The sequence below is a fragment of the Diceros bicornis genome, chromosome 15 (assembly GCF_020826845.1).
Source record: "Diceros bicornis minor isolate mBicDic1 chromosome 15, mDicBic1.mat.cur, whole genome shotgun sequence".
NCBI classification, from domain to species: Eukaryota; Metazoa; Chordata; class Mammalia; order Perissodactyla; family Rhinocerotidae; genus Diceros; species Diceros bicornis.
In genome coordinates, this window is record NC_080754.1 from 12,950,962 (window position 1) to 12,963,208 (window position 12,247).

The following is a 12,247-nucleotide window of genomic DNA, read 5'->3' on the forward strand; positions in this document are numbered from 1 at the left end:
CTGTGTCCAACCTCCTTTCCTATCTGCTTTTTTATGTTTAAGAAACATTTGAAAATCCTTCTTCTAGATAGCCAGGAAGGGAGACAACAGTTCTCTTTTCAAATAAGTTGGATACATGCCTACTAAGGATGTTTTATTAAAAGGAAAGAAACTCAGAGTATGTTCCACATTCCCCCAGCAACAGTAAAGCCATTGGCAGATGTTCTGCTTTTGTCAGTCCCCAACCCGGTATAAAGGCTTCTCTGAAACTCACAGGTCTAGGACTGTTCCTCCACTAAGCTTGTATGACTTTGCCATTGCTGGCCTTGCGTCTAAGAACCCTGCTGCTAAGTCTCTTCACTTGGTGTGCTCTGAGTGCCTCCATGACCATCTTTGGAACCAAGAATGTTCAGGATGTCTTAGACCCTAAGCTGTCTACGACTTAGTGTGGCTCTTTACTCTGCTCTACTTTTTGGCATTAAAAACAAATGAGAATTTACCCTTGCCCATTCAGTTATAGATTTTTCAGCTGAAAGTTTTCAGAGGGTTCTTCTGCTATGAAATTTTCAAAGCCAAGAGCTTTTCCTCCAGGCCTATTTGATTAAATCCCAGTGCTAGGGGGTGGGTGCATAATGAGAAGGCTGACATGCATGTTTCTTGAATGTGAAGAAAAGACACACTAGTATATGTTCAACAGGAAGGATGGTAACTATAATATGAACCATAATTCACTGATCACATAATAGTCACCATGCCCTTACTGTTTGCTTTAAGTTATTATTTCTACATTCATGTTATTTCTGCAAAGTAATTATTATCTCTATTTGACAGTCAATCAACTCAGGCTCACTGGGTTTAATTACTTGACCACGGCCACATAGTCAGTAAGTTTCAAAGGATGACTATGAATCTAAGTTTCCACAAAATCACACTGCCGTTATCTAATTGTCATAATTCTATTATTAAAGCTTTACTCTGGCTCTGAAAAATTTACCTGTTACTTAATCTTTCTGAGTCATATTTTCTGCAAAAGAGAAGTACTACTCCTTGTTCACCTCAATGAATTCAAGTGAAGCTGAAATGAAATCATGTATATAAACAGCTCTGTAAATTATAAACCACTATTAATAAAAATCTTAGTAGGATTACAATATTTTAAAAAACAATTGTAATTATTTCTCAAATGATAGTAGTAGTAGAAATAACAGAGGTCATGCATAAATCCAAATCACAGTTAATTCAAATTGGGCCAAAATATAGTGCAGAAGTTATTTAACATAGATTTATTTGGTTAAAATTAAACTCTGTATTTAAAAACACATTTACAGAAAACATTTTTACAGACGTTACCCCAAAAAGGTAAAAATTTTTAAAAATGCAATAGTTAAGGAACACTAAAGATAACATAAATTCCCTTGTGAACAATGAACAAAAATTATATTCCCTTTGTTAAAATAGACCATCCTCCACACATAGGAAATGTTTCTACAGTAGAATTCTAATTTTCCACATTGGAATGTGGCCTGGGTTAACCATGCTCAATCCAAGTCTCCCTTTTCTCCTTTCTTCGCCCAGACCTCCAACATCGATTACAAGTGCAATTTACAACCACAAGTCTGTGCCAGTCCCCATTCACCCCACCCCAGACCCTAATGGCTATCACCAGAAAGAAGTGAACATTGTTCCTGAGGATTGCAAACCTGATAAAACTACATAGTAACCAATGTAGAAGAGTACATTGTCCTCACTTCAACATGTGGACGTGCTTCCCAGTTGTCAAACAGGAGACAGCTTGGGATAGATAGACATGTTCCAAAAGGGGCTTTATTTTTTTTCTCCACTCTACTCCATAACTCAATCTATGTATCATAGACAAATCTACATTTCAAGAGCCTTTTTGGGATTATTTGCCTACAATTATCTTAATAGTGCACTGGCTCTGTCTTTCTGGATGTGTCTTTCTCTTTCTCTCTTCCTCTCTCTCCTTCTTTCTCAATAGGTGTGTCACCGCCAAATAGGGGTCCTCTACTCGCCGCACAGACAAGCCAACAGTCCAGAAGCAAGGTGGTAGGAGAGAAAGGGTCTTTTATTATTATTACTGCTTGCTAGCAAGGGGGAAGATGGCGGACTAGTGTCCATAAAGAATCATCTTAAAACTACAAACTTTTGAAACAGTTATATAGGGCAAATGGGCTGAAAGGAGGGGGGTTTCGGAATGTGACCGTTTGGTGTTGTAGTCATTGAGACGCCGGATCATCCCTTTTTCTTGTCACCGGTGATGGATACCAGCATAGGGCCTCCTTTCTGAAGGTCATTACATTCCTGGGACAACTTAAGGAACAAAAAGTTACTGTCTCATCACAATAGAGAGGTCTATGTGTAAGCTAAGGCTGAGAAAGTAGCAGAGCATGCATATTGCTCACAAGCAGGTGTGGACTCATCCAGGCTATGTGTAAACTAAAGCATTGAAGACTCAACAAAGGGGTGCCTTGTGGATCAGTGTTATTTATAGCTCCAATGTGGTTCCCTTTACAAGATGGCTTCCCTTATGCTAACTTATGCTAACCTGTGACTACATATCTATCACAGCTATTTAAACAGCGCTAACAGATAGACAGAGATAGAGAGATAGAGATAGATACACACACACACACACACTTTTCCTGCCCTGGCTATAACAACAGTATGTCCTTTGACTTCCAATTCTAACTTTTCTGTTTCATGAGCCTATTTAGTTTCAAAATAATTTTATTTTCAACCTCATATGGCACAGGACAGTCAAATACTGGAAATGGGAGTACAGTGGGTAAAGGGAGCACAAAGAATGGATACTCAGGGAGAGAAAGTGTGAATTTTACGGGGCATGAGAAAGAGAGATTATGAGGCAAAACTTCTATCTAGATTCCTAGCCGCCACCACTGCCACATTCACTCTACCTCTCTGAAAGAGGGTCAAAATACAGCAAACATGAACTAATCAGACTATATTCCAACATAACTAAAAACCAAAACTGTACCTTTCAATACCCCACTGGATTGCCCTCTCTAGTGCACTGGTGTTTCCGTTTTACAAAGCTTCTGCCCCTATAGGTGACTGTAGCCTCTTATATTTGGTATCTAAGACAGATTTGTTGACGCATTCTACACACTTCACAAAGAACAAGTTGTGTATTCTTAGAAACAATATTCTAATCCTTAGTGTTTGTAACAGCTAATTGATGGAAATTTCATTGAAATGTTTGTCAAGTATAACAGAGAGAGAGCTTATGTGTGACTGGTCACACATCCTAATGAGACACATTTAATAGCCCATATTAAAGAAAAAGGGATAGAAAGTCAAGGGATGCATAGGTTGCATCAAGTCTCATGAAGTGGGTGGAATTTCTGCCTATGCATTATAAGAAAAACTTATACATAAAAATTGTAAAATAGTCAATATCTGTATGTCATCTTAAATTAGTCATTATCAATAATTATTGAGAAAAAAATCATTTTCAAAATATCTCAATCCAAAGTTACATTTTTTTTTAAATGAAACCACAGTGCCTGTTTTTTTTAATTTAGAAAGATAAGTAAAATGAATTTCATAGTTTTTTTTTTTTCTTTTATTTTTGGTGAGGAAGATCAGCCCTAAGCTAACATCCATGCCAATCCTCCTCTTTCTGTGAAGGAAGACCAGCCCTGAGCTAACATCTATTGCCAATCCTCCTCCTTTTTTTTTTCCCTTTTTCTCCCCAAAGCCCCAGTAGATAGTTGTATGTCATAGTTGCACATCCTTCTAGTTGCTGTATGTGGGACGCCACCTCAGCATGGCCCGACAAGCGGTGCGTTGGTGGACGCCCAGATCTGAACCCGGGCCACCAGTAGCGGAGCGCACGCACTTAACCGCCAAGCCGGCCCACTGAATTTCATAGTTTAATGTCTCATTTTTCTATTTTAGCATCTTTGGAACTATATCAAAAATCCAAATGAAGTTTAATTGTTTATTTAAAATATTGTTTTTAAGCAAATAAAAATATTGAGAATATTGGCAAAATCGAATACATGGAATAGTGTGACCCATTTTCTTAAGTATCATTTGATTATATTGTATTAAATGATGAGTAATTCATGATCATAAACTTACTATGATGATGCCAGATTTTAATGTTTAAACTTTTAATGTTTAAATGTTAAAAATATAGATTTTGGGGGCCGGCCTGGTGGTGTAGCAGTTAGATTTGTGTGTTCCACTTCAGTGGCCTGGGGTTTGCAGGTTGGGATCCTGGGCACGGACCTACTCACCACTCATCGGGCCATGCTGAGGCAGCATCCCACATAGAAGAACTAGAAAGACCTACAACTAAGATATACCACTATGTACTGGGGCTTTGGGGAGGAAAAAGAAAAAGAGGAAGATTGGTAACAGATGTTAGCTCAGGGCCAATCTTCCTCAAAAAAAATACAGATTTTTTTTTTAACCCAAGTAATTTTGTCTTAAAAATCAAATTCTGAAAGTTATGTCATTAAGTCTGTTTACACTGTCTACACTATAATGAGGACCCTAAAAGATTCACTGAATTGTGAGTGAATCACAGAAACCATCCTTTAAACTTTGTGTAATATTTAAACCTAAAACTTACTGGTGCTTGATTTCAAATTATATTTTGAGTTTTTTAAAGATATATATATTTTTTCATGAACCTATGGCAGAAGCAAGCAGACAAAGACTCATGCTTGGGGTCCAGTAATTCAGTCAAGTCATAAAGTTAAGATTAATACAATTTAAGGTGGGCCCTATTCTAGAAGCAGGTGGGCATGAATTGGCATATATCTACACATAGTTTGTATTTTGAATGCCTGAATGGTATGTGTTGGAGAACCGTGGAAAATTTTCAAGCAAGAGAGTGCCGTAAGTATGTTAGGAAAATCACTCTGGCAGTGAAAGTTTTCTACAGTAGTCAGGGAAAACTTTTACAGGGCTATTGAAATAATCCAGTAAGGCAATGTGGTGGGGGAAAGATGGCAGGACAGATTCAGGGGACTTTTAGTCATTGGAATATATAGAATTTGCTGATAAATTAAGCAAATGCAAACTAGAGGAGGGAAAGAAGCCTATAGGGAGTCAGCTCAGCTAAGTAGTGGCGAAATCCTTCCCCGAGATTGTACTAAAGGAGGAGGGCCAAGTTTTCAGAGAAGACAATAAATCTCTTTTTGGGTACCACATGATGGAGGGGCCTGTGGAATATCATGTAGAGACGCCCAGCAAGGAGACAGAAATTTCTGTGTGGATGTAGAATTGAGGTCTGAGTTGGTCATCATTTGCATATAGGGGATAGTTGAAGTGATACCTGTAATACATTAATAAATGAGTTAATACACATAAAGCTTAGAACAATGACTGGCACATGGAAAGAACTGAATAAATGCTGCCTACTATGATGATCTCCCAGGAAGATTTACCATGTGAAAAGTGGGACAGACCTTAGAAAAAGGATTGTCCTCTGAAAGTCATATTATAAAATCAACACATAATGAATGAGGACTGAGATATGAAAAGTCATTGCAATGAAAAATGGCTCCCATAAGACCTGACTAGAGGTACTAATAGAGCTATTACTATTTCCCAGGACAGTTGCCATTGCTAAGCTCTTCTCATTATTTATTTATTTTTTCATTTTAATTATTTATCTTTTGCACCATAGAAAATAAAAATAAACATTCAAAGCAAAGAAACTCCTGAATGTCGCAACAGTGTGTTTCAACAGCATTTCATTTTGGCTGTCTATTAGGCAATATGTGTTGATGACATGGACTACATCTACTGTATATTTTTATTCCCCATAGAATGGACCACAGTGTTTTGGACATAGTGCGCTTTGAATAAACATTGTCTATTCAACGGGACTCTGTGATTGTTCTGGGTCACCCTGTACTGTGTTTGGTGGCTTCTGGTGCTGAGAAGCTCCAGACGGTTCCCAGCTATTCTCTGGCTTGCACGTGTCTAGGGATGGACAAATATAGAAAGGCTCCACTCTGCCTGGGTGTTTGCTCTGAATGCACCCTTCCTATCCTCCAACTACTACCTTTTTTTTTTTATTCCTTAGTCCCCTGCTGAGGATGAGGTGAAATACTCTTTCTGAATGTAGAACACAGACTATAAGCAAAGTTAAGAAGGCGTCATAAAGGCTGTGGACCGACATGTGATGTTTCCCACCATTCTAGGATTTTGCTATGCAAAGCATAGTCCCTGGGCCAGCAGCAATGGACATCACCAATGCAGAACTGAGTGCCCACCAGAGTCTTACTGAATTAGAATCTGCATTTTAACAGATCCCCAGTTGTTTCCAATGTATACTAAAGTTTGAGAAATAGTGTCTCAGGGCCTCTGGAAGATGTGGTTTCTGTTCACATAAGTCATTCCCTGGGTCCAGGAATGTGAAAACAAATTGAATGTACTAGGTATGTCTCTATCTTACAATGTTAGAATAAGAGCAGTATCTCAGTAATCATGTTGTCTAACTTCTGGATTTAAACTGGGGTTCACAGAAGCTCCAACACAAACTGTGATAACAAACGAAAAGAGAGAAATTCTCCTTTTTTTTTTTTTTGGCTGAGGAAGATTCACCCTGAGCTAATGTCTGTGCCAGTCTTCCTCTACTTTGTATGTGGATTGCTGCCACAGCATGGCCAATAGTGTAGGTAGGCACTGGGAACCGAACCTGGGCTGCCGCAGTGGAGCACGCCGAACTTAAGCACTAGGCTACGGGACCGGCCCCCAATTCTATTTTTTTAATGAAATCTTTTAAATTGAGAAGATCTTGGACCAATCTGATTAGAGTGTAACTTGATTTGCCTTTTTAATTTTAACCCCCAAAATTAGAAGTTGGCTCAAGGTGAGATATCAAATATTCAAGAGGTTCTGAGGAAGGAATTTGGGGAAATTTTCCATGTCCCAAGGAATGCCTGGGAACTCTGAGATGTGGACTAATTGCATACCCAGCCCCTCCTACCCCTACAGTGGTAGCTGCATGGTATATGTGTATTTTCAGCCTAATCACTTACCACAAGCTACTATACATTCTTCATTTCAGCTAGGTTTCTGAAAGTAATACAAACCAGGGCAAGACGAAGTCCTCTTTCACACCTCTGTGTCTTTGAAGCCACATAATGTAAGTTATCAGATTATATGCTATTTCCTGTCCCTGAAAAATTTATCTGGTGATATCATACACTTGTTGCAAAACTCAAATGAGATGATGTATGTGAAAGGGTCTTGTAGCTTCTGACAAGCTACACCATGTTAAGATGCTAGATTTGGGGGATTTGTTACTTTAACTATTGTTGTGCTTGTTAATAATTGTAATTATTAATAGTATAATTAGTATTATTACTACTGAAGCTACTGCTGCAACTACTATTGTATTAATAATAAGTAGCAGAATGATATGCTACTAGAGTAAATGCCTTGGAGTAAGCGTCACGGCTTTCAGCTTTGAAAATTTGAAGTGATTTAATCTCTCTACATTTTATTTCCTCATCACTACAAAGAAATTTGCAATGCCCTACGAATAGGCTTTGTCTTAGTTTGTGTTTCTCCAGAAGTAAGAATTGATTCCAGTGAACGTAGTTAATTTGGGGGAAGTGTAAGGAACCAGAAGAGAGTGCTGCTAATGAGGACTGCACTATTAAACTAGCTACCACAGTGGGCAAGGGAACTTAGTCCTGCAGGGAATCACTTGTCAATGGTGATGATGGAAGCAGAGGTAGGAGTGATGTAGCCACAAGCCAAGAAATGCAGGCAGCCTCTAGAAGCCGGAAAGGCAAGACGAGAATTCTCTTCTAGAGCTTCCAGAAGAAATACAGCCTGACTGACACCTCAAATTTAGCTCAGTGAGACCTGTTTTGGACTTCTGAACTCCAGAACTCTAAGATAATAAATTTATGTTGCTTTAAGCCACTAAATTTGGTGTAATTTGGTAGAGCAGCAAGAGGAACTAGTACAAATTTTGTGAAAAAAAATGTGACTCGTAATTAGACCACCAGCAGGACTGGGAGCTGAGGTATTTATATGCCATCTCCCAGGTATTTTCAGTTGAAGGCTACTCCTCTTAGTTCCTTTCAAATAAGGAGAAAGAACCACCATTCCTGGTTGTGGAATAAAGGCCTCAGGCACAGAGGTGAAAAACTAGCGTTAGAAGTTAGCTGAGAAAGAACTAAGGCTGGGCACTGACAATCTGATGCAAGAATTAGATAAGATTATGTAAACAAACATCTTGCTTGGTATCACATAACATGAGTGCAAAATGTCTGTGACCTTCCTCCTCCCTTTTCTATCTATCAAACCATACTTTTCCTTCAAATCCCATTCAAATATCACCCTTTTCCTGAAATCTTCCTATCTACAGCAGAAACAATTTACATTGGTGTATTATGTGCATACTTCATTGAAATACTACTGCAATTTATTTTCATTATTTATTTACATATTTATCAGTGGCTAAATTATGAGTCCTTGAGAGCAAAGATCATGTTTGATTCATTTGAAACTCCCATATATAATACAGTGTGTGTAAAAATTTAGGCAGACAAGAAACGTTTGTTGAATGAATGAACTTTTATTTTCAAAACTCAGTTCTCATCTCAGATAGAGGTTACATTTTATAGTTATTTTACACCTCCTGCAGAATCATCCAGGCCCTTATATCATATTTCTGAGAATTCTAGATCCTTGTCTTATTTTCACATCAGCAAGTTTACCAAGAAATCTCTCCCAAGACAGACTCTACTTTGGATGCCCAACATCATCACCTCCATTAAAGAGTCATTTTCATTAGTCTCACTACAGTTCCCATCACTGAAAGGTTACACTGGATAACAGAAACCAAAATAATCTAATTAGTGCTTGGGAAACATTTTTTTTTTTTTAAATCCTGAACATCTGTAAAAATTAGGAGGCTTTTCATGGGATGTATATTGATTTATTAAATAGAGAAAATACTGAGCTACTCCTAGCAGTCAAGCTAACAGAAGGCAAGGAGGTATATACTTTATTCTTCTTTGTTTCCACAACATTTATAACCTCTACAAAGCAGAGAACAGCTGTTACACTGGCAATCTGCAGTATATTTTGGGCAAGTAGGGCGGCAGTGTGACTAATGTGCACTGTAATGGCATTATAAGTGACTCACTGGAGGGCAATTATCAGTATAGTGCCACATGCTTGGTTTATGAATAGGTTAATCGGTGCCTTAGCTGGTTTCACTGTGTCTTCCTCTGGTACACTTGAACACTTTATCCTCTTACATGGGGAACCTAGGCATAGAATTTATTTGAGGTTCTCCCCTGGTTAAATTTCATATGTCACCTTTGCTGCAAGTTGCTGTTTTCCCTGGGTCCTGTTTGACCCCACAGGCCAATTTGCAAACTGTACCACTGTGCAAAATTCGATCAATGTGGAGTTCCCCAGGCATTATGTGTCCTAGCAACCAGGAGTCTCTCAACTAGTTTTCTTCATTGCTTTTCTAACTCATGTTATTCATGGTCATAAGGACATACAGGTGGGAGATGGTGTTAATTCTTCACGTGGAGTGGGCCTCTCATAGGCACCCCATGGGCCCCTCAACTTGCAAATGACCAGGGGCGAGCAGTCTTTGGAGTGTTGCATGGGGCTAGGGCCTAATGTTAGGAAGGCAATCAAGGCAATATCTTCCAGTTCTATTTCTTTCATCCTCCTGTTTCTCTTTGGAAACAAAGCTGAATTTTCTCCTTCTTTTAGCACAACTCTGATCATTTCCCTCCCCGACTCAAAAATCTTTAATGAATACCTAATTGTTTCAGACAGAATTTTAAGTTTCTTAACCTGGCAGTCATGGTGGACAGACTCCAGGGTGTCCCCACTTAGCCCCACCTCTGGGTGTTTATGGGTTGAATTATCCCCTCCCCGTGAGTGTGGGCAGAATCTGTAACTTGCTCCTAACCAATAGCATATGGCAAAATGATGGCATGTGATTTCCATGATTATGTTATATGGTACTAGTGTAATCACTCTAGAGACTCTTGGTGCCTTGATGCAGTAAGTGGCCATAACAGAGAAGCTCACGGGCCAAGAAGCTGTGGTGGGTCTCTAGGAGCTTTAGGCAACAGGTAGGAGCTGAGGGTGTCTTCTAACCAGCAGCCAGCAAAAGCAACTGATACTCAGCCCTAGAGCTGCAAGAATCTAAAGTGTACCAACAACTCTTTGAGCAGAAGAGTGGGCTCTTCCCCAGTTGAGCCTCCAGATGAGAATGCAGCTGACCAGCACCTTGACTGCAGTCTATAAGACCCTAAGCAGAGAACTCAGTTAAACTGTGTCCAGACTCCTGATCCATAGAAATTTTGAAATAACATGTGTTGTCTTAAGCACTGAATTGTGGTAATTTATTACATAGCCATAGAAAAATAATACAAAAATTGGTCTTCTATAATTTAGTTACCTTTTTAGCTTCTTCTTACATTCCTGTGTGTGTTGTAAATGCCTGTCGCACAAGACTATTCTCTAAATAGTCAGGATTCTTATCTACAAAATGCAGATATTAAGTAACTCAGTGGTGTACAATTATCTTCACCGTAAAGGGAGATAATAGTACTTGAAAAGTTTTTGTGAGTATTCAATTATATGACACATGGAAGCACTTATTGCAATTTTTGGAACATTTAGGTACTCAGTAAGTATTAATTTCCCTTCTTTTTCACTTCCCTGCCTTTTCCAAATAATCTTTTTGGTACCCAGTCTCTAGGTCTTTAATTTTGTTGTTCCTTCTTTCCAGAATGCCCTTCACACTCATCTCCATGAGCACCCCTCCCCATTAAACTTCAGCTCAGATTTAGCTTGTCTAGGAAACATTTCTCTGCAAGAATCTTAATCTCACTCTATCTGTGCCCCTTCAGTACTTAAAAATATCAGAAAAGCTGTGATTAAGGTATAAAAGGGACTTCCAATTATGCTTCTAAAGGAGAGAAGACAAGTCTGTAAACAGTTGAGTGTCTGTCATAATTGTACTTACCCCGTAAGTCTTTGTGGAGTAGGGTTCTTCCTTCTCGTCTTATGGTCTCATCTGTTATTGAGCCCCATCGTTAGTGTCCAGTGCAGGTCAGATATTGGGAACAGATGCTGGAGATCTGAAACTTCTGTCACATCTTTACTCTCTTCCCTCCAGAGGCACAACCTCCATTGTACAGGCCCTGCTTTTCTCTGCAACCATCTCACTTTTTTCACTTTTTTAAAACATTACAATAGGAATGATGATGAGATCTGAGATATTTATTATTTGATTTTTTAAAAAGAAATATGAGAATAGAAACAATACTAAGAAGGATTGTTAACTGGTGAGGAAAGGGGTAGGGGATGTATATATATTTTTTGTGTGTGTGAGGAAGATCAGCCCTGAGCTAACATCCCTGCTAATCCTCCTCTTTTTGCTGAGGAAGAACTGCTCTGAGCTAACATCTATTGCCAATCCTCCTCCTTTTTTTTCCCCCAAAGCCCCAGTAGATAGTTGTACGTCATAGTGGCACATCCTTCTAGTTGCTGTGTGTGGGTCACGGCCTCAGCATGGCCGGAGAAGCGATGAGTCAGTGCACGCCCAGATCTGAACCCGGGGCCGCCAGTAGCCCAGTAGCGGAGCGAGCGCACCCAACAGCTAAGCCCCGGGGGCGGCCTGGGGATATTTTTTATCGTTGTTATTTAGTCACAATATTCTCTCTAGGCACAGTCACAAATTCCATAACCCTCCTCATGATTATGCCGTATTTATATTGTTTACTTTCATGTTATTTACATGAGTTTTTTTCATTCATAAAATAGGCAAAGTCAAGCCTGGAAGAAAAATAAGACAAAAATAGCATTTATGGAATCAAAGTGTCTCATTGAATGAAAGTAGAAATACCAGTTTCTTAACCCTGATAAAATCTCTTTTTTGGTTCCCCGTAGTAGCTGCCTTTAGAATTTGATATGACTTTGGCATCTAAAATGATCTTATTAAAATTTTTTCTCTTTATCCCTCAAATGTATACAGCTGTTAGTTTTTCATGAGAGTCCTATAATGTAGCCGACAAAGTATCAGTTACATTAAGAGAGATTAGCTTTGGAGAGAAAAGAAATGCCTCCACTTTTTTTTTGTTTTAATTCGTTAACCTTTTCAGGATCCTATTTTATTTTCTTTAGATAATTTCCCTTTTGGTACAATCTGTTGCATATTGGCTGAGTGCAGTTTTCCCCCACGAATTTTATCATGCATATGGGCTAAATT